This window comes from Adiantum capillus-veneris, chromosome 13, assembly GCF_014529385.1.
Source record: "Adiantum capillus-veneris isolate H3 chromosome 13, ASM1452938v2, whole genome shotgun sequence".
In the NCBI taxonomy this organism is placed as follows: domain Eukaryota; kingdom Viridiplantae; phylum Streptophyta; class Polypodiopsida; order Polypodiales; family Pteridaceae; genus Adiantum; species Adiantum capillus-veneris.
In genome coordinates, this window is record NC_140943.1 from 66,056,416 (window position 1) to 66,080,636 (window position 24,221).

Genomic DNA, 24,221 nt, shown 5'->3' on the forward strand with positions numbered 1-24,221 from the left:
TAGAATCGGTGAGAGGCATATATAGCTATGGGCTGTAGCAAGAAAATTTAGGGCTCCATAACCAACTTCACCTCTCTATTGAGGCTCGCAAAGAAAAAAGATAGCAAGTTCTCAACTTGCCGCTTTAGCAGTGTGAAATTCAATGATAACAAAATACAGTTACAAATTTTGCCTCTACCTTAGATGAAATGATATAGACTCACATATTTTTGGTATCTCATGCAGGTGTAGTAGCACACTTCATGGAGGTGCACATATAACATGTAAATTCTATGGAAATAAATATCAAAACCATAAGGGTTCTTCTACGTGTTTGCGACAACAATTTTTGAAGGATAGCAACACCAACTGCTAGATTGTGGTAAATTCTCTTCTCTAGCAATTTCACACGTGTACCATGACAACTAACCTTCTTTAAGAGATTTTATTTGATCATGAGCATATATCACCCAATAATTAATTATCTCAAGGGACTTCATAAACCAACCACTTAGGCATTTTTTGAGGCTACATTTTGCAAAGAAAACCTTTCTAAGAATTAAAAGGATTGAAATTGGAATGTGTGGGATATGTGTGTGATGGATAATGTCACACTTACTCAATCCATCGCCAACTATGCAGAAAATATTCTAAAATTGGAAGGAATTGATTATTTTTAGTAGGTGTAGGGTTTTATCCATGGGCTTGGTACTTGGTAAAAACCCATCACCCTATGATCTTATTTGAAGCTATTCATCATGCCCAAATTTATGTAGAAAAGGAGAGAGAAAAATAAGACACCAATAGAGCCATTTTCTCAATCACCTACATTCAATAAGAAACTTAACTCCTAGGAAAGAATCCTCCAAGAAGCCCAAGGAGCCTAAAGGATTGCTTTCAAGGAAGGAGTTTGAGAGAGACAACAAGGAAAATCATTGACTTAAGTATCTTGGTGAGCGTGAGAGAGAGGATTTCCCTCATGGGAAACCCCACGGTGGTGAGGATAAAGAAAAGGGAAAGGGTAAGGCCTTTATTATGGTGTAGCTTTCCCTTACATTCCTAGTTCAAAATACTCTCAAGTGGAGGCTTCTAGCATAGAGTTTCTCTATGAGTGTTGCTTTATGATTGCTACATGGTAACCTACCTTTGAACCACATGAGCTTGTGTATATGCATGGCACCATTTATGATGCACATGTATGTATACTTGTTGATGATGGTGCTATGCATGTTCTCTTAACTACAAGCTGGGTCAAAATCTTAACATTCCGTAGATCCTAGCTTAGAGCACTATGTTGCCTCACCTCTAAGTGGGCCAAAGAAAGATATGTGGAACACCAAGGTTAAGAATCTCCCTTTGGAAATTCAAGCGTGCCTCATACACACTTGGACTTGGTTGAAAGCAAAACTTGGTGGTGCAAAAAAGGGCTAGATTTATTTTCACCTACTTGGTACATACAAAAAGAGTCTTCGGACAAAAGTCAAAATGAATCTCTACAAGGAGGGGGCGAGCCATGCAATAAGGGGGGGTGGTTTCTTGACCACTCTCTCTCCCAAAGGGAACCCCTTGCCCAAGGGGCAAGTAGGACACATGTCAAGCCCCTAGCTAGGCTACCCTCATGGTGTGTCTAAAGCCTATTGGTTGACGTTCCAAGGGGTCCAATGATAATTGAGTGGATTTATTTGATTGGTTTAGCATTTATCAAGCACCCTTGTTGCTTGGTATGACTCTTGGTTGTGATTGGCTAGGCCTAGAGGTGTCCAATGAGCTTCAAGCATGAGCTACAAGGGGGGGTCAACCAAAGCAAGTAGGGGGCCTACTTAGGGGGTATACTCTCCTACACACACTCACACACACTCTGATTGTGTGAAGTGCAAAGTGCAAGAGCTCCCTCTCCTTCTCCAAGAAAGTATAGAGGTTGAGAGCCTACACCAACACTCTTGGCTGTGGAATGCAAATCCAACCAAGAACCATGCTTCAATGCTTAAGCTTGCCATCTTCTGAATCCATTACTATGCTATTATGTATGCTAGCAAGAAGAGTGATGATAAGTGAGGAACTAATTCTTTCTCCTATGAAATGTTTCTTCTTTCTCTTCCCTACCCTCATTCCCTGCTAGCTCTCTCCACCTTCGAGAGAATACAAGAGGGGAGGACATCGTAAATCATACCTTGCATGGAGAAGGTCACAAAAACTAAAGAAGTTCAAGGAGGGAGGAAAGAGTATCTCTTTTCTCACCTATGATGGCACCTTTGGTGCTATCGAAAAAGTGTTGGCCTTCATCCAGCAATTTGATGCGGCCTTTGGAGACGAGGGCTTCACGGAGTCCTCCAAGCCACGCCATTTAGCTATACACTTCCAAAAATCAGTTCGTCAATGGTGGGCTAGCCTTCATGGCAATGACAAAGCCCCAAAGACATGGAAAAATCTACGAGTTTCCATCATGAAGCAATTCCTTGCAAGCGATGCAAAGGACAAATTGCTTAGTGAATGGTGCAGCTTGAAGCTTCTTTCTCATGAGTCTATCCACAAGTATGTAGACAAGTTTTGGGATTTACATCTCAAGGATATTGTCTTTCAAAAGATAGACTTTGCCAAGAAAAAGCAACAATTCTGTGCGGGATTACCTGAAGAGATGGACAAATACATCAACTCTCAATGGCTGGTTCTATCACCAAAGTAATCCATCACACCATGGTTGCTTCACGCATCAATTTCCATCAAGGAATGTCAAGCCAATGGAAAACAAAGACAAAAATGATGCAAAGGGGAAAACCAATGCTCAAAATTCTTCCCAAGGCACTTCCAACAACAACAACAACAACAATCGGTCCAAGGAGAAGGGAGTTTACAAAGGCAAAAACAAACTCTCTCTTGAGGAGCTAGAAGCTCTTCGCAAGGACCATAAGTGTTTCAAGTGTGGGGAGCAAGGACATGGCTATCGTTCTTGCCCCAAGAAGAATGCTCGCAATGAGACTCCTAGGGCTTCCACCATCAAAGCTCCAAAAGAGGATGCGCATTGCAAAGGATCATCACTTTCCTATGCTTTGGGAAAGGTAAGAGAGCATGATGCCTTCATCTTGTTTGACCTTGGCTCTACTCACAACTTCATATCAATAGAGTTGGCCACAAAGTTGGACATTCAAGCTTTCAATATGGGAGATATTGTAATGGCTGACACAGCTTTCAAGGGACAACAAGCCTCCGTTACTCCCTTGGTTGGGAAGTTGAGGCTTCATGTCCAAAGCTATGTTGACAAAGAAGACTTTTTCATCTCTCCTCTCCAACATGAGGATGCTATTCTAGGGGCGCCATGGTTTGATCTCATGGCTGTCAATATGAAGTTCCCTGAAAGGAGAATCAATTTTACCTACAGGGGAAAGAACATGTATATATATATATATATATATATATATATGCTAGTGAGCATGGTCGCACTATCCCACTTGTAAATCCTTCTGCTTTTGATAAATCAATGAAGAGCTCAGTTTTTGCGTACATGATTTTTGTCAAAGAGTCTCTAAAAGATCCTAATGTTTCATCAAATGTAAATGATAGGAATCAAGAAGAGTTAGACTTGTCTAATTTTCTAAAAGGATTCCAAGATGTCTTCATCGATGCTATCCCTATGGACTTATCTACAAAACAAGGGGATGATGACCATCGAATTGAGATCCTTCCAGGAAGCTCACCGCCTAACAAGCCTCCTTATCGAGTCTCTCAAGCTCAACAAGAGGAGATCATGAGGCAAGTACAGGAATTGGTAGACAAACGGATGGTGAGGCCTAGCTCCTCTCCCTTTTGTTCTCCAATCCTTTTAGTGAAAAAGAAAGATGGTACATACCCTATGTGTGTGGACTATCGAGCACTAAACCATATCACTATCAAAAACATATTTCCCATGCCTCGGGTATTGAAGATTTGTTTGATAAGCTACAAGGCTCTACCTACTTCAGTAGGATTGACCTTAAAAGTGGCTATCATCAAATAAGGATAGTGGATGAAGATATCCTAAAGATCGCGTTTAGCACAACGTTTGGTCTTTATGAATATCAACTCATGCCTTTTGGCTTGACTAATGCACCAACTACGTTCAATCGTCTAATGGAGAATTTTTTTAGATCTTATCGCAAATTCACATCTTTGATGATATCATCATCTACTCCAAGTCTCTGGAGGAACATAAGAAACATCTCCACGTGATTTTTCAAGCATTTAGGGAGAACAAGCTTTTTCTCAACCAAAAGAAAAGTGAATTTTTCCTTCAAGAGATTCAATACCTAGGTCATATTATCTCTCAAGATGGTATCCGTATGGATCCATTGAAGCTAGAGGTAATAGAAGCATGGCCTAATCCAAAGAATCTACATGAGCTAAGAAGCTTTATTGGTATGCGCGCATATTATAGACGCTTCATAGCAAAAATCTCTCAAATAGTAGGACCACTACATGACTTAACTAAGAAGAACGTTAAGTATGTATGAACTGTTAAGGAGAAATATGCTTTTGACAAGCTCAAGGAGAAGCTTACCTCTCAACCAGTCCTCATGCTTCCCGATCTCTCAAAGACATTTGAGGTCCAATGTGATGCTTGTGGTGATTGCCTTGGAGAAATTTTGCTTCAAGAAGGGCATGCCATAGCATATGAGAGCCGAAGGCTCAATACCGATGAACGAGTCTTGGGAATTTATGAGAAAGAGATTTTAGCTATTCTACATGCCCCAGACACATGGAAGCACTACTTACTGTTCACTCCATTTATTCTATGAACCGACCACCAAAGTCTCAAATGTTTCATGACGCAAACCAAGCTTTCCGACAAACAAATGAGGTGGGAAAATTTTATTTCGCAATTTAATTTCCATATTGCTCACATTGCTGGTAAGCACAATCAAGTTGCCAATGCACTTTCACGACGACCAAAAGTTAATGCGGTGTTTATAGCTACTCACAATAATCTATCTTCTATGATAGATGTGTATGCTACTGACCCTGAATTTAGTGACATAATGTCAGCCCTTGATTTGGGGAAGAAAGAGGAACCATTCACCTTGCAGGATGGTTATCTTCTCCATGGCAATAGGCTATGTTACCCATTCCCTTCGTGAGAAATTTATGTATGAATCCCATGGTCCTCCCTATGCGGGGAATAGAGGTATTTAACCTACTCTTCAAGGATTAGGGACGCATTTCTATTGGCCTACCATAAAAGTGGACATACTGTGGCATACCCAAAGGCTAACAGATCTGGCCCTTGTAGTTCTTGCCCTTGTACTGGTTCTTGGCTTTGTACCCAACACTGATAAATAGAAGGGGAGCGACCTCTGATCTGCCCACGCCCATCTTGCATCATAGCTACTCTCACGCTTGCCTGAGTCATGAGCCGCCCAAATTCTCCACGCCAAGCCCCTCACTCTCCTGTGTACGAGAATGCATATATGCAGCCTAAATTCGCAACACAACCTGTCTAGATGGAACAACTGTTTCAAGAAATGTCCAACATGCTTTTGCAGGTTAACCACACTAATCAATCTTTGCTCAGTTTCCTCTCATCTAGTGCCTCACACAATCAACGGCCAAACCCCAAGATTCGCCCGAAGTCATTTTCAGGATTACCAACTGAAGACGTCTTGATGTGGCTGGACCGTTTCAAAAATGTCTCAAGCTACCATAATTGGTCTGAAGAGCGCAAGGCCATGGAGGTTCGCACATTGCTGGAGGATGTCGTAGCAACCTTGTTCATCCAGCAGCATGAAGACATTAAGGGTAATTGGCAAGTTCTGAAAGCATTGTTAATTCAAAATTTTGCACAACAGAATATTACTCAAACATCACTACAACAACTCAATGCCTTGAAGAAACAACAGTTGGAGCCAGTTGCACAGTTTGCAGTCAAAATGAACCAACTACTATTGCGGGCAGATCCCACAATGTCGGAAGACATGAAATTGTTTTTCCTATGGCCTCGCCTCCGTCATGATATCTCCGGAAGGGTTCGAGATCAAGGTCCAACATCTTTTCATGCTGCAATCCAAATTGCACATCGTATTGAAGGGTGAAAGCATGGTTTGGTGGTACAAAAAAAGGACCTATTTTGCTTCTACCTGGTTGGTACTTCTACATATGTCCACACTTTGGAGGGAACCTTTTTTTTCATCTATGCTAAAGAATGGTAGGAGGGAAATTTGTATGATTTAAACTTTCCGTGAGAGAAAACGTGGGTGGGGCAATAAGTAATGCGAATGGTGTTTTGAAACCGTGCCAAAAGTCCCATCACAGACTACGTTTGTGAGTGGCGCAGTTGCTCAACACATTTTCCAGCTTCCGCCTTGCTCTCTTACTACATCGCCTTTTGCAAACCACTACAGTTGCAGGTAACAAGCTCCCCGGCTACTCACAATCAGGAAGATGAGGACGCCAGCGAGGAAATCAACAGCCAAAGCGTCACCAGACAATGGGAAAAAGAAGAAGAGGACAATGGATGCAAAATCCCCTTGGAACATCGACACCCCAAATACGAGGGCTAGCAAGGGGGCCTCCTTTGTGGAGAGGGAGAAACCTGCTGTGTCCATGGAGACTTAATTTAAGCCTGGGCCTCTTTTTGCAGATGATGAGACTCCACGGTCATCTACAACATCTAAAGGTAGGTGCTATGAGAGCTGTGCGTTTTCTGGTGATTTACCATTTTATTTTCCATGCATGCAAGCTTCTGCATGTCTTTTATCTGATGAGGTCTGCATTTTCTTTTTTTGCATGCAGCAAGTACATGTGCATGTTTGGGATCTTCTTAGGAATTTAGGGTTTAGGAAAGTTACAAAGTTACATGTATAAGTTGCTCTTTAGATTGCTAACTTGCATGCATGCAAGTGCAAAAATCAGTATATGTTGTGCATGAGCATAGCACAAAGTTGAAGCTCAGTAGGGATGTCAGCATAACCAATTTGGTTAGTACCAAATTTGGTACTAACGAGTACCAAATTTGATACTAACCACTACCAAATTTGGCTTTGTACACAACTGAATTTTGCAATTGTCACCTGAATGAGATACATTCATTTCATTCCATGTGTTTTGTTTTGCACAACTGAAATGAGGCATATAATGAGGGCATGTCTTTACTTGCGTGTTGTTTCCACATCGCAGGAAAAAACAAGATGGAGGAGTACCCTATCTTGACAAAGTTTTGCTATACAGCACAAGAGCTTCATGATGAGTATGGATTGAGCATGGAGGGGGTGTTGCCAAAGGATCTTACGGAAGATGACATCCCCAATGACCAGTGGCTCACTGTATTCAGGAATTCCAGCCAGAAGAAGACAAAGATTTACTTAAATCACGTGCAGCCACGGCTTCAGGATGAATGCAGGTTCCTGTTCCATAAGGTGTACCAAGCCCCACCATCATGTGGGGAGATCACTACAAAATTTGCCCGTTGTTTTGCATATGAGAAGTGTCATGCAGCCACAAAGGACCCTGCGGGCCACAGGGTTGCATGGGCCAGGTTTGGTGAGAGTGTACTCAACATGTGTTCCTCCCGACCAGGAGGCTTGGAAAAGAAGGTTGAGAATTGGCGAAAGGCAAACGGTGCGTCCCAAGGAGGCCACCCATCAAATACCAAGAAGACCTGACTTACGCCAGTCGGTAGTATGCCCCCTACACAGAAAGTCCCCCGACATCGTCATGAGGAGAAGACACCTGATTATATTGCGGACCTTGAAGCTATGGTTGGAAGAGTCCCTCAGACATGTGTCGGGGTAGCCGACAGGCTGAAAGAGCTGACAATGTCTCTGAAGCAGAAGAAGGAAACACTCTTGAGGGCAGAGGGTTCCAATAAACTTGTCAAGCAGATTATGGACGACATCAAGGAATATGAGACCCAACTGGAAACACTGAGAGAGGCCAACACTGGCGATGACGCAGAAATCAATGTGATAGAAGCTGATTTGGCTGCCAGTTGAAGGATGCTACGTCGATACGAAATCAGTGAAGATACGTCATTGCTCGACAAGGAGATTCTAGAGCAACAGGTGCTGGTAGTTTTGGGAGTTTTTGGTAGAACTGTTTATGCTTGGTTTGGTGGGATTGGTAGTGTTAGGTACCTTTGGTAGAACTGTTTATGCTTGGTTTGGTGGGATTGGTAGTGTTAGGTCCCTTTGATAGAACTGTTTATGCTTGGTTTGGTGGATTGGTAGTGTTAGGTACCTTTGGTAGAACTGTTTATGATTGGTTTGGTGGGATTGGTAGTGTTAGGTACCTTTGATAGAACTGTTTATGCTTGGTTTGGTGGGATTGGTAGTATTAAGTACTCATGGTAGAACTGTTTTTATTCTAGGTAGTTTATGGTTTCCTTCTATCTTATGGTTTGGTATTTCTGGTACTATGAAGAAGTTTTGGTACTTTAAGGTACTTTTTGAAAGTGCTGCAAAAGGTGTTATGGTAGTTTTATTATGATAGTTTTGGTAGTTTTGCTAGTTTTGGTACCTTTAGGTACTATTTGAAAGTGTTGCAAAAGTGTAATTGGTAGTTTGATTTTGGTAATTTTGGTAGTTTTTGAAAGTGCTGCAAAAAGTGTTTCTTTGGTAGTCTTGGTAGTTTTGGTTGTTTTGGTACTATTTGAAAGTTTGATTTTGGGAGTTTTGGTACTTTTAGGTACTATTAGAAAGAGCTGCAAAAAGTGGCTTCTGTAGTTTGATTTGGTAGTTTTGGTACTTTTAGGTACTATTTGAAAGTGCTGCAAAAAGTGGGTTTGGTAGTTTGATTTTGGTAGTTTTAGGTACTATTTGAAAGTGCTGCAAAAAGCTTGTTTGGTAGTTTTGGGTACTTTTAGGTACTATTTGAAAGTGATGCAAAAAGCTTGTTTGGTAGTTTGATTTTGGTAGTTTTGGTACTTTTAGGTACTATTTGAAAGTGCTGCAAAAAGTGGCTTTTGGTAGTTTTGATAAGGTTTGGGTAGTTTAGTTCTGCATTGAGGGTATTTATACGTTTTTGGTACTATATGATTCTCGAGTTTGGTGGTTTTCGGTAGTTTTCGATGGTTTTGGTAGTTTGGGTTCTGTTTCGTAGTACAGTACTTAGAAGTACTAGTCTCGGTATGACTTCTTGGTAGTTTTTGAAACTAATTGGGACCGCTGGTTGTCAACAGGCTGAGTATGACACTTGTTGGGGTATAAAGCCCAATGTGGTCGCCCAGGTAAGTGGGCGGGCCGCCAGGTATGTACACATATTCTTTTGTTAAAACCTAGTAAGAACTCACTATGCTCTACACATTACAGTAGAGCGAGTTCACCATATCGTCGTGCTCTTCTTCTCGCACTCTCTCTCGCGTCGCACTTCCGCTCGTACTCCTTCAACTGGTATCAGAGCTCAGATCGAGGCTCGGGGCAGCACTGCAGGAGGCTAGAGTCACCATCTCATATTGGAGTGAAATTCGACAGGCAAAGACACGGCCCCAAATCTTGTGGGATGACCCGTAGGCCTTGGTGTGCTCAAAATTTCATTCTGAGGTCATCTCGGTCACCGTTCGGCTTCGACAAAGTTCTGCGCAGGCCATTTTCGACTACGTGGTCTCAGCGGGTGCAGATCCGACTTTGCAAATTTGGGGTTTTCGGCCTACGACTGCAGGTGCTAGGGATATCGACACTCCCAGAGTGTTGATTTGTGGCTGTCTACACATCAAAGGACGGCTCACAGTTCTTGGAGGCGTGTCACATACGACACGGGCGCATCTACACACAGACTGTAGGCGACATCCACTAGTTCATCAGGTAGCTTGTGTTTGCTGCTTGATATTCCAGATTTCATCCTGACATTGCAGGTACTTCCACATGGGATGTATTGTCAGAGATGATGTATGTTTGTTGAGGGTTTGCTGGCTGTGAGTCACGCAGCAAACAACCGCCGCAGCGGTTACAACATATAGTGGGAAATTTGTGGATGTATGACTTTGTGGGAAGTCTATGTACTGTCAGATTTACTGCAGCCTTTGTTGAGGGTCGAGTGAGGTTTTATTGAGCTGGGGGATTCTCAAATGTTGAGATCCTTTCGGTGATACAGGTCTTGGAGCGATCCCTCGAGCACCCTTAGATAGGGAGCTAGGATGTATTGACTGTGAGTTAGACAGTTGGGATTGCATCTTTGCTTTACTGCCGTTGAGGCATTGTCGCAGTCTATGCTTACAGGACAGTGACAGGACAGTCAGAGACAGTACATGTGCAGGACAGGTTTACCCACAGCTTACAGTGTCAGAGAGACAGTGGTTTTTTGAGCTGTTTTTGGTCTGTTTTTGAGTACACCAGAGACATTTTACAAAGGAGACTTTGCAAAAATTTATGCAGAATCTGAAGCTTTCTTGGTTCATTTGACAGGTTGATATTAGTTCAGAGGTCAGTTTACAGGGGAAACTCTGTCGAATTTTTCCCAGGAAAGTAAACCACTGTGAAGCGTAGCTATGGCTGGATCACAAGACACTGCTCTTTACAATATCAAGAAGCTGGATGGAACCAATTTCCCATTGTGGAAGAAGCAGATTTGGCACGTGTTGGTACAAAAGAAGCAGATAAAACCTATAAAGCTCAAGGGGATAAAACCAGAAGATATGGACGAAGATGAATGGAGCGAAATGGATGAGTTGGCACTTTCTACCATTATGCTAACTTTGGAAGAAAGCGTTTACTTCAATGTAGCAGACGAGATGTCGGCTTATCAAGCATGGATAAAGCTGAGTGATCTTTATGAGAAGCAGAGTGCAGCTTCACAGGTATACTGGCTTAAGAAGCTTGTTGACTTGAAGATGAAAGAAGGGACACCTATGTCCAATCATCTGAATGAATTCAACACCATCTGCAGTCAATTATCAGCTCAAGGTGTCAAGTTTGATGAACCTGTTAGAGCTATGTTCCTGTTGATCACATTTCCTAAAAGTTGGGACACTTTTCGCACAACTTTGAGTAATTCTGCACCTCCATATGGTTTGAACATAGCAGGTGTAGAAGGAAGTCTGCTTACTGAAGAAACCAATAGAAAGACAATGGACAAAGGCAAAGGAACAGCCTTAGTTGTTAGGGGAAGGACCAAAGAAAAGTACAAAGGTGGAAAGAGGAATCAGTCTCGTAGCAAGTCCCGCAGTGCTAAAGGCAAGAGTGACATAGAATGCTACCATTGTGGCAAGAAGGGTCACATGAAAAGAGACTGCAGAGAATGGAAAGCAGAAAAAGGCAAAGAGAAAGCTGAAGACCATGGTGAGAAGAACAAGTTCTCAGTGAAGATTCAAGAAATAAATGTGACAAACACTGTTGCAGAGGATGACAGTCTAGTGTCAGGAGACATCTACTTCTTGAAGAATACAATGGACTCAACTCTTCTTACAGCATCTGATGGAAATGCACTGAGTGACTGGATTATAGACTCAGGGGCATCACTTCATGTGTCTCCAAACAAGGAGTGTTTTACATCTTATGTGACCACTAAAGATCATGTTCGGCTAGGCAATGGGCAGACATGTGAGATCTTAGGTGTTGGAGATGTTCAATTGAAGTTTCAGAATGGCTCTTCTTTCACGCTGAAGAATGTGAGACATGTTCCCGCAATTACAAAGAGCTTGATCCGCACAGGTTTACTTGATGATGCTGGCTACGTCACCACTTTTGGACAGAACATGTGGAAGATATCCAAGGGTTCTATGACAGTAGCACATGGAGTAAAGTCTGGAGGACTTTACATGATTTATGTATCAAATGTCTCTAAAAATGTAATCAATGTAACCGAGCAGCTGAACGTTTCTTTGTGGCATATCTGGTTAGGACATATGTCCAAGAAGGGAATGGAAATCTTGTCTCGTTCTAGTTATTTGCCTGGCTTTTCATTTAATGATTTTTAATTCTGTGAACATTGTCTGTATGGTAAGCAAACACAGTAGCCACATAAGCATAGAAGCAGTAGAAGAGATACACAGTTGGCACTTGTTCATAGTGATTTGTGTGGACCTATGCCTAACCTATCTCTAGGGGGAGCTTCTTACTTTATGACATTTATAGATGATTACTCGAGGAAAGTATGGGTTTACTTTCTCAAGCACAAGGATGAAGCGTTTAGTGCTTTCAAAACGTTTGTGACACTTGTGAAGAATCAGAGTGGCAAGAAGCTTAAATGCTTACGCACTGACAATGGTGGAGAGTATGTTTCAAAGGCCTTTCAGGACTTTTGTGAGTCAAAAGGTATAAAACGTGAACTTACTGCTCCTTACAATCCTCCTCAAAATGGTGTTGCTGAGAGGATGAATAGGACCATACAAGAGAAGGTCAGAAGTATGTTGTCTAATGCACAACTACCAAATGGGTTTTGGGCTGAAGCTGTATCAATAGCTGTTCATCTTATAAATAGATCTCCTAGCAAGGTTTTGCAGAAGGATTCAGTGCCAGAGATGGTATGGTCAGGCAAAATGCCCTCATACAAGCATCTCAGAGTCTTTGGCTGTGAGGCATATACTCACGTTCCAAAGGAATTTAGGAACAAACTTGACCCAAAGAGTAGAAAGTGCATCTTTCTACGCTATGGTAATTCTGGTGAGATGGGGTACAGACTTTGGGATCCCGAATCCAGAAAGGTTGTCCGCAGCAATGATGTTCACTTTAATGAAGCCAAATATCATTCTAAACCAGAGAAAGTTGAGGAGATTAGAAGAGTTGTCTTCCAAGAAGATGGACCTGCACGTGCAAGACAAAATGTCAGGGCTCAAGAGGAGCAAGGACAGGATAGATTGGAACCACAGGTTGTGGCTGAGCCTGAGCCACCTATTGTGCGTAGATCTCGACGTGTCACGCGACCTCCTGATAGGTTTTTTCCATCTATGAACTATGTCATGTTGACTGATTGCAATGAGCCTTCATGTTACAAGGAAGTAGTGCAAATGAAGGACTCCGGGAATTGGCAATTGGCCATGCAGTCAGAGATGACAGCTATGCATAAAAACCAGACATGGAAGCTAGTTAAATTACCACGGGGCAAAAAGGCTCTACCCTGTAAATGGGTTTACAGGTATAAGATCACCGCTCATGATAGTCAGCCAAAGTACAAAGCAAGGCTTGTTGCCAAGGGCTTTAAGCAAGAACAAGGCATTGACTTTGATGAAGTCTTCTCTCCGGTGGTCAAAATGACTACATTGAGATACTTTCTTGCATTGGTTGCCATATTAGATTTGGTGTTGCACCAAATGGATGTCAAGACAGCGTTCTTGCATGGTGATTTAGATGTGGAAATTTACATGCAGCAGCCAGAAGGGTAGAAAGGCAAGGAAGATTGGTATGCCAGTTGTTAAAGAGTCTTTATGGCTTAAAACAATCACCGAGGGCATGGTACCATAAATTCCACAAGTTTATGCTTTCTCAAGGCTACAAACGTAGTGAGTTCGATCACTGTCTATATACAAAGAAGGCAAAGGATGGTAGTTGGCTGATCCTTATTTTGTATGTGATGACATGTTGATGCTGCAAGCACTTGGAAGAAATTTCAGCTTTGAAGTCAAAGATGGCAAATCGTTTGACATGAAAGACATGGGTGAGGCAAGTCATATACTTGTATGCGCATTGAGAGAGACAGATCAAAGAAGTTGATTTGGTTATCTCAAACAGAGTATATTGACAAGGTTTTGCAACGTTTCAATATGGAGAAGGGAAAGGCACTGAGTGTTCCATTGCCACCATATGTGAAACTTAGCAAACAAGATTGTCCTGTGTCTGAGGAAGAACAGGCTGAAATGGATAAGATTCCATATGCGTCGCAGTGTGTATTTAATGTATGCAATGATTGCTACTCGCCCAGACATTGCATTTGCAGTGGGAGTAGTAAGTTGATACATGTCAAACCCAGGCAAGAAACATTGGGAGGCAGTGAAAGGAATATTGAGATACCTGAAAGCTACAAAGATATGCGTATATGCTATGGGAGTCAGGAGCTAAGTGTAAAGGGTTTTACAGACTCAATTATGCAGTGACTTAGACAACCGAAGGTCTACGTCAAGGTATGTCTTTACATTGGCTGGTGGAGAAATATCATGGCGTTCTAGATTACAAGATTGTGTTACTCAGTCTACTACAGAGGCTGAATATGTTGCAGCATCAGAGGCATGCAAAGAATCAATTTGGCTTAATCGACTAGTAACAAGATTTGGGAATCAAAGAAGAGATGCCTGTGTTATATTGTGATAGTCAAAGTGCTATACAATTTCTGCAATCCAGTTTATCACTCAAAGACAAAGCATGTGGATGTGAAGTATCATTTCATCAGGGAAATGCCCGAGGATAAGCAACTTCAGCTTGTCAAAGTTCACACCACAGAAAATCCTGCTGATCTACTTACAAAAGGACTTCCCTCAGAGAGCTTTGCGCATTTTCGCAAGCAGTTAGGTGTAGGTTAGTACATCACTTCTCTACATCTCTTGTATATTAGCTTGTATAGTAGCTTCTCTCACACTTAAAGTACCACATTGGACTTTAAGTGGGAGGTTTTTGGGGTATAAAGCCCAATGTGGTCGCCCAGGTAAGTGGGCGGGCCGCCAGGTATGTACACATATTCTTTTGTTAAAACCTAATAAGAACTCACTATGCTCTACACATTACAGTAGAGCGAATTCACCATATCGTCGTGCTCTTCTTCTCGCACTCTCTCTCGCATCGCACTTCCGCTCGTACTCCTTCAACACTCTGGAGAAAAAATGGAAGGAAGGTCGAGAGCATACCCTATTTGTGAAGGAGATGTTGTCTGATATCAAGCTTGGGAAGAGGTTCCTACTATATCCTAGGCCCCAGGTTAATGATTCGGTAAATGTGATCCCGGTGTTTGGTATGTGTGTTGCATGCGGTGAGCCCTGGAGTGGCACACATTAGGTCGGAACCTTCATGCTAGAGTGCGACACCAGTATCATCCCTTGTGCTTCAGTGCTCTATTAAAAAGCAGGGAAGTGTGTCAACTGGGTTGTAATATGGTAATCTCTGATTTGGCAAAGTCCTGGGCCAAGTGGGCTTCAAGTTGTCAAGAGTAATATGTGTCTTTTTGAATACATATGCGCACTTGCAACTCAGTGAGGTTTTCATACAAGTTAGTTATTGCTGTCTTTCTTTGTGTTTGCAAGAAGCAGGATGCTGCAGTTGCTGACCAGCACGCCACAAAGTCGGCTGCAAGTCGAATATGGGACGGGATGAGGTGACAAGGGAGATATCAGATTTTCTCCACGGTCTGAAGCAAGGTAATTCTGTAGGGAAAGACAATGTGACGGGGCAAAGATGTGAGGCAACAGGTGGACAACGAAAGTAAAAGTGAGGAGGAGGCCAGAGATGATAAAAAGACAGGTGACAGCGAAAGTAAAATTGAGGAGGAGGCCAAGATGGTAAAAAGACTAAGGACAAGGAGGAAGGAAAGTCCCTGTTGTTGTGGAGCTGGATGCGGAGGAAAGTCAGATGCTTCCAACACAAAGCTCGATGAAGCAACGGCAAGAAGGAGAGGAAGAACCACAAAAGGGGGTGTTGGGGAGGGGGTGGAAACCACAAAGGGGAGTGAAGGGAGGTCAAAGAGGGGTCGGAAGGCAACAAAGATCGGAGGGAGGCCGAGGATGAGCAGGAAGAAGTACTTGCGAATGATAATTTGTGGACAGCACCGACGGGGGGCGTTGACTCTACTGCTGCCGATGCTGTTTCGAAGCGGAGAGGTGATTTCCCTGATTCCATGACCCTGCAGGAACTTTTTTGTTTGCAGAGAAAGAAGCGCAATCGCGCCCGTGATCAATTATCCCGTGCATGCAAACTGTAGCTAGTGAGAATCTATTGTATTCCGCACTTTGATTTTTTTGTCTGAGTAAACTGAAAAATACAAGAAATAATAAACCAAAAGTGATACGGCAAGTTCAAGGAGCACCAAATTGTACCAAATGTAACTGTAATAGTGGACAGAAGTGCACCAAGTTCAACACAGTACCAAAAAAGTAACAAATTTGGTACTGTAATAGTGACCGACGTGAACCCAAGTTCAACAGTACCAGAAAGTAGAGAGATAGTGAGGACAACTGAACAGTAATGTAAATGAAAGGTAACATACCAACACCATAAGTGATACGGCAAGTTCAAGGAGCACCAAATTGTACCAAATTTGGTACTGTAATAGTGGACAGAAGTGCACCCAAGTTCAACACAGTACCAAAAAGTACCAAATTTGGTACTGTAATAGTGGACCGACGTGCACCCAAGTTCAACAGTACCAGAAAATAGTGAGGTTCACTGTAACGTAATGTAATGAAAGGTAAACATACCAACACAGAACCAGATAGAGAAATAAAGTAAACCATAAGTGATACAACAAGTTCAAGCAGTTCCAATTTGGTAATGTAATAGTGGACAGACATGCACCCAAGTTCAACAGTACCAAAAAGTACCAAATTTGGTATTGTAATAGTGGACAGAGAAGCACCCAAGTTCAACAGTACCAAAATGTACCAAATGCAGATATAGTGAGGACAACTGAAACTGTAATGTAATGAAAGGTAACATACCAACACAGAACTAGATAGAGAGAACAGATAAAGCTCAGGGCCAAAAAATCAAGTTGACTCAGTCACTAAAAAGCACATAGTGCGGAATACACTTGGTACTGTTGACTACCAGATTTGGTACTATTGACTACCGGATTCAGTTGTTCAATCAGGGCTTCTCATTGCCCGCAAGTAACATGGACGCACCTTTGTCGCTCTCATCATCATGATATGGCATGCTATTGTATATCCTCTCATATACTTCAGTAGACAACTTGTATTGTAAAATTTGACCCAGGGATCCTGCAATAGGCTCCATCGGGAAACGTATGGCCCTAACAAGATGTGAGTAGATCATTACCGAAGATGTGTGATCCAATAGCCGGTATGTATCAGCTTTTCCTTCAACTTGGCCATAAAAAAAGCCTTCAACAACCTTCCCTCCTCTAACAATTTTGTTATGCCACTTATCCTTTTGTGCTTTCACCGTTTGGTACAACACTTCTGTGCATTTGATAATGTAGAAGTCTTCGTTTGCCTCAGCTGCTTTTACTGCAAAATTATCCCCTATGGACAACATGCCACTTAACATTTCAGGGCATCCTTCATATAGTGGCAGGTTGGACACTTGGCTAATCGGAATCGATGTTGAATCTCCACCCTTCTCCTCGTCATCTGATTCGTCATCCCTAATTGTATCCCCGAAATCTGGCAATGGTTTGATGCAAACATATTTCCATTCTTCAATGTGCATTCTGTTCCTGCATCTTCTCCACAACCCACGCATACACGGATCACAAAAGCATGAAAGTGATCGAAAGCGTATGGTGGTGCGGTTGTCCTGTGAATAGCCATCAACACAATGAAATGAGCGGGAGCCAACGATGCGCTCACAGTCCCATTGCAGATTGCGTTGCACTTCATTCACGCCAATAAGCCAAAAGACTCTTTGCGTATTACACCTCTGAGACTGTTCTCTTGGCTGAAAAGTTGCTTTCAAAAAGTTGACAACATCAGCTGCACACTTCATACGCTAGCCATCTGGTTTCAATTCCTCATGCGTCAAAGTTCTCTTGATGACTGCCCCTGCCCCATCATGTTCACCTTTTCCATGGCCGAATGCAGAGAAGTTATGCATCATGTGCAAGCCTGTCATTTGATAGTACCTGGCCACAAAATAGTAAGGTCTACGGGCCTTGAATTGTGAAACAGCACCATTTGACCAAACCCAATGTTGTTGCAGAGAATGTCCTCGTTCTTTCAGCCACTTGTCATGCAGCAAGAAACAATGTGTCATGCTACTTGTCATCCGATATGTAGAAGTGTAGCGTCTTCTGTGTACCACCTGCTGCATTTCTTAAATAAGTGATGTGCACAAGTATTGTGACTTGGGTAGACCACCAATGCATTGACTGAATTTCATTCTGAACATTAAAGGAATAATTCTCCGCAAAGTCAATAACAGATACTACAACGTTGCTAGAAAAATTCTGCAAACAGTCCTTCAATTGTTGGGCTTGCCAGCAAAAGACAAAGTTGTGCCTGATGAAGCCTATCAGATGGGCTGAAAATAGGCTAAAAGTCCCACTTTTCATCCGTTGCACAATCAAGTCCTTTCTCTTCTTCTCACTCCCACCTTCGTGAACCTGTCCTGTTCCAACCTCCATGAAAACCTTCGTAGACACCTCCTTGCTATCCTCTGCTATCTCATCGGGACAAAATGTCAACCTCCGTACTCGACATTGTGAGCAGTCCCCCATCAAGCATTTCTTTGCATGGTATTCACAATTTGGAGGCTTTGGGCACATGATGGATTCCCACATAACGGTGATGTGCTGACACACTGCTTGGTTTGCAAACACGTTCCTCTCTCATCACCTCTGCAACAAACGGAGCAAGTGCAAAGGTGACCTTTCCCGTGGTGCCCGAACTTGTTCTGCCGCATTTGATTAAGGGCCTCTTTGAAATAGGGCATCTGCACATGAACCACACAACAGCAAGTATTTCTGTCCTTCAACTTCCGTACAAAGTATGGCTTCAATGCCTCGAAGCATCTAAGAGACACTACCACTGTTGGGTGAGCCTTCTTGAATCTTTGGTACAGCTCAACCTATGGCACAAAAACAAAATGATTCAGAAAAAAACCAACATCATGGTACTGGTAAAATTTCACTACTGCAGTATTGCCAAAACTGGCTTTCGACAGTTCCAAATATGGTACTATAATAGTGGACAGATGTGCACCCAAGTTCAACAGTACCCAAAAGTACCAAATTTGGTACTGTAATAGTGGACAGACGTGCACCCAAGTTCAACAGTACCAAAAAGTTCCAAATATGGTACCGTAGATTTGGTACTGTCGGTAGGCTTTGGTACTCTATAGATATTATTTGGTACTCTACATATAGGCTTTGGTACTATCAGAAGTGTGGGGTACCCTGTAAATATACTTTGGTCCTATAGTGGTAGGCTTTGGTACTCTACAGATAGGATCTGGTACTCTTCAGAGAGGATTTGGTACTCTACAGATAGTCTTTGGTGGTATCCGATGAGTTTGGTACTCTACATATAGGCTTTGGTACTATCAGAAGTGTGGGGTACCCTATAAATAGACTTTGGTCCTATAGTGGTAGGCTTTGGTACTCTACAGATAGGATCTGGTACTCTTCAGAGCGGATTTGGTACTCTACAGATAGTCTTTGGTGGTATCCGATGAGTTTGGTACTCTGTAAATAGACTTTGGTTCTCTATACATAGGCATTGGTACTGGATAAATAGGTTTTGGTACTCTATCGAGAGGATTTGAAACTCTATGGATAGGCTTTGGCACTCGATCGCTAGGATTTTGTACTCGATATACCGGATTTGGTACTCTACAGATCTGAGTTGGTACTCCATAGATAGGCTTTGGTACTCGATATACTGGATTTGGTACCCTACATATGTGGTTTGGTACTTTATAGATAGCCTTTGGTGCTCAATAGACAATATTTGGTACTCTACATATAGGCTTTGGTACTATCAGAAGTGTGGGGTACCCTGTAAATAGACTTTGGTCCTATAGTGATAGGCTTTGGTACTCTACAGATAGGATTTGGTACTCTACAGAGAATATTTGGTACTCTACAGATAGTCTTCGGTGGTATCCGATGAGTTTGGTACTCTGTAAATAGTTTTTGGTTCTCTATACATAGGCATTGGTACTGGATAAATAGGTATTGGTACTCTATCGAGAGGGTTTGAAACTCTAGATAGGCTTTAGCACTCGATAGCTAGGATTTTGTACTCGATATACCGGATTTGGTACTCTACAGATCTGCTTTGGTACTCCATACATATGCTTTGGTACTAGATACACCGGATTTGGTACTCTACAGATGTGCTTTGGTACTCCATAGATAGCCTTTGGTACTCGATAGACATAATTTGGTGCTCTACATATAGGCTTTCGTACTATCAGAAGTGTGGGGTACCCTGTAAATAGATCATGGTCCTATAGTGATAGGATTTGGTACTCTACAGAGAGGCTTTGGTGGTATCCGTTGAGTTTGGTACTCTGTAAATAGACTTTTGGTTCTCTATACATAGGCATTGGTACTGGATAATTAGGTTTTGGTACTCTATAGAGAGGGTTTTAAACTCTATGGATAGGCTTTGGCAGTCGATAGCTAGGATTTGGTACTTCATAGATATTCTTTGGTACTGTAAACACCCTTTGCCGTACAGCAGACTACCAAATTTGGTACTGTATGGACCAAATAAGCCTTAAGTAGCACCAAACAAGATGAACAATTACTAGAAGTTGTTGGTACTTGAGATTCGTCGAGTAGATGTATAGGATGTTTGACGACACTTTTCCTTCCAATTCTCATCTTGCATATGTCTTTCTTGTTGGGTGAAACTCTGCTCTCTGATGTCCAAAAGGCATATACCAAATCTCTTGTTTCATTGGTAATAACGGTTCCTCATGGCAATTGTCTCTCACAAGCACTCAATGGCAACACTTCATCTTCATCTTTATTCTCTAGCCGTGAGCTTGCTGCATCTATATTCCTTCGATGGATCCCCAAGATACAAGCCATTCTGGATTGGTTTACTGATTGTGAGTTTGTACTATTGTTCAGAATCATTGCCAAAGAGCTTCTCTTTACAAAAAGTTCACTTGCTGAATGAGGGACCTTGATTTGAGTCAAAGTGTTGCGCACACCCGATACAACAGCGTCTTCGACTTTGTTGAAATTTGATGGTTGCAGTAAGGAAAATGTTTGGTGGTCCAGGAGTTGCCGAAATATTTCCTTCTGCTCATTCTTTGCAATCCCTACTGTTTGCTTGCGCCAACATCGAGCCACCGCTACACAAATGTTCTTTCTTGACCTGGCTTCCCGTAATCCAAGAGCAGACGTAGGATGTCTTTCCGTGCTTCTCTGTGCGCGTTTCTTTGCAGCCCAATAATCACGAAGAAAAGCCTGATTACCGGCTAGAATACTAGTGCTAATGGAATTGATGTGAATCTGCTGAACATTGCTTGGGCCACCTTGTACCTCGTCAAAAGAGAGGAACTGTGCGTCACCTTCCATCTCGTCGATAGAGAGGAGCTATACATCACCTTCTACCTCGTTGAAAGAGAGGTCCTGAGCATGACCTTCTATGTCATCGAAAGAAAGGTCCTGAGCATCACCAAGACAGTAATCTTCTGCGCTACTATCCATTTGCAGAGAGAGAGAGAGAGAGAGAGAGAGAGAGAGAGAGAGAGAGAGAGAGAGAGAACACAGCAGCTCAGTGGCTATGGAGGCGGCAAGGAAGGCGAGAAGGTTCAAAACTGAGAGAGAGACACAGGGAGAGGGACGTGCGAGGGAGGGAGGGAGAGAGAGAGAGAGGTGCTGGAGTGAAAGCTCCCAACCGTAACCCCACCCCCCGGCCCCGCCGTCACCCCCACCTCTTCTTAGGATTGCATGCTTCTAAAGTTAAAAAAACGTCCACTTAAAAAAGAAGTTTATTTGCCCTCCCCAATTCCAAAAAAATGCCCATGGTTTTTACACACAAGAATCACCAAGCATATGTTGTGTCAAGGACACTACTTTTTGTACCACCAAACCATGCTTTGACCCTGAAGCCTCTGCAAATTCTGATGCCCCCATAAATTTGGTCCCGCAGCCAACTATACAACGCCACCTAGGGGAGTCCAATCCTATGCCCATGGAAATTGACATTCAGAATTCCCAAGTGGGTTCTCGAAGATCATTGCCAGATAGGGATGCACAGGGCCGACCAAAATGTTTCTATTGCAACAATTACGGTCATGTTCGCAAACACTGCCGGAGGCTCCGTGCTGCTCAACAACATCATCAAAATGCTCAGGTTCAACTTGCTGATGCTTCTTCTTTGGCGGAGCATCCGGAAAACATCTAGATGGGACGCTGGTGGAAGAGCATAGCCCGCAAATTCAAGCCGCCACATCTTCCAATCGCATGGTGTGTTCCACATTAGCCCAAATAGGTAACACATCCCAAGAAGTACTTCTGGATTCAGGTAGTAGTATTTCCTCTATTAGTGAACAATTAGTTCAAGAACTAGGTTTACACCCATCCACAGCACCATCCATCAAGGTTTTGTTTGGCGATAACCAAAAAGTCTACCACTCACATACTGAAGTCCATTGTACTTTCTTTCTAGCTCATCAGCAGTTCACTCATTCCTTTTATGTTTTAAGCAAGCAATTGTTTCCCATGACTCTAGGCTGCGATTGGTTTGTGAAAGCCAAACCCCACTGTCATACACACACAATGCACTTGGGAAAACTCTCATATCCGTTTGCATGATGTCCGCAATGTCTTAAACAAATTCTCAAAATTGTTTCAGCCAACCTCTCAAACCTCACAGACAAACCTTCCCACACAGCATGTAATAAACACAGGGGCTGCTCCTCCTGCGTAGGTTTCCCTTGGAAAAGGAAAGGATTGATCAAGCAGTCCAAGATATGCTAAAGCAGGGGATCATCATTCCATCTAGTAGTGACTGGGTATCTGAGCCTCACCTAGTACGCAAGGATGATGGCACTTATCGTTTTTGTGTCGATTTCAGACCACTCAATAAGGTCCATGATCTTTATCTGCTTCCCAAAATTGATGACCTATTAGACCAGGTAGGGAAGTCCAGGTACTTCACCTCTCTCGACTTGGCATCGGGCTATTGGCAAATACCTTTGCATCAGAAGGATGCACATAAGACAACTTTTCGGACCCACAGGGGATTGTTTCAATTCACTCGTATGCCATTTGGTTTGTCGGATGTTGGCAGCACTTTTCAAAGCATGGCCAAAACAATTTTTCACGATCTAATAGCTCAAGGTGTCGTACTAGTCTATTTGGATGACATTTTAATACACACACAGACATGGCAGCAGCACTTACAAGTTCTAGAACAAGTCCTCAAGAGGCTCCAGGAATCTAACCTACAATTGCAATTCAAGAAGTGTCGATGGGGTAGTACGAAGCTCAAGTTTCTGGGATTCATCATCTCTGCAGAGGGTATTCAGATGGACCCATCTAAAGTCATAGCTATCCAGAATTATCCTCCTCCTTCTTCAGTCAAAACCCTTCAAAGCTTCCTTGGGATGGCAAATTTTTCCATGCAATTTGTCCCGAATCTGGCTGCTATAACTTATCCTCTTCGAAAGCTTCTCAAGAAGGGTAACAAATACACTTGGACCTCAGCATGTCAACGAAGCTTCGACCAACTCAAGCAAGTAATCCAAGACGCTGCTCTTCTAGCTCATCCTACTTTCTCCAAACCTTTCAAGTTACAAACCGATGCATCAAATCAAGGTTTGGGGGCTATCCTACTCAACAGGATGACCTTCAACGTTGGCAGCCTATCTCATTCATCAGTCGCTCCCTCACCAAGTCAGAAGAAAATTATTCAACCACGGAAAAAGAACTGTTGGCAATCGTGTGGGATTTTCATAGATTTCACCCTTATCTCCACGGCACCGAAGTACAGGTAGAAACCGATCATCAACCGCTAATCTCCCTCATCCACAAACACCACCCTCCCGGGCGATTACTGCGATGGGCACTTGCTTTGCAGGAATACCAGTTTACATTGGTCTATTGCAAGGGATCAGATAACCTAATTGCTTATGGTCTCTCCCGATACGAACACCAAGCCACGCAGTTTCTTCCTCAGCTCACAAACCTTCCCGATCACATAGCTCAGATGGCTGTATTACATCAAAATGACCGAGTTATCAAGAAGATAATTTTGCAGTTGCAGTCCCCTCAGCCACAAGAACTCCAGCGCAGATTTATGGTGATCAACAATGTCTTGCATTATGTTGCGAACAGTCAGGAGCCACGCATCTATGTGCCCAAGGTACTCCAACATTTATACTTGGATTTTTATCACAATCATCCTCTTTCTGGGCACTTGGGTTTCCATAAAGTGTTACACAAGCTTAGGTTGCATTACTACTAGCCCAACATGCAGCAGTCCATATCTCAGCATCTTCTCCAATGTGAGGTGTGCCGGAGCATCAAGTCCCCATCTCACAATGTCGGTTTTTTGTCTCCAATTTTGGTCAATGAGCCCTTCGAACTAGTAGGTTGGGATCTAATGGGCCCCTTCCCCATGTCTACTACAGGTAATCGCTATATACTCGTCATCATGGAATATCTGACTCGGTGGTGTGAAGCAATTGCACTACCAGACACTACCTCATCAACTGTGGCAG

General features: G+C 42.8%; 1 pseudogene; it reads left to right on the forward strand.

The window, feature by feature from the left end:
- The first annotated feature begins 5,450 nt into the window (after window positions 1–5,450).
- On the forward strand, window positions 5,451–21,901 carry LOC147444176 (uncharacterized; annotated as a pseudogene).
- Window positions 21,902–24,221: the final 2,320 nt, after the last annotated feature.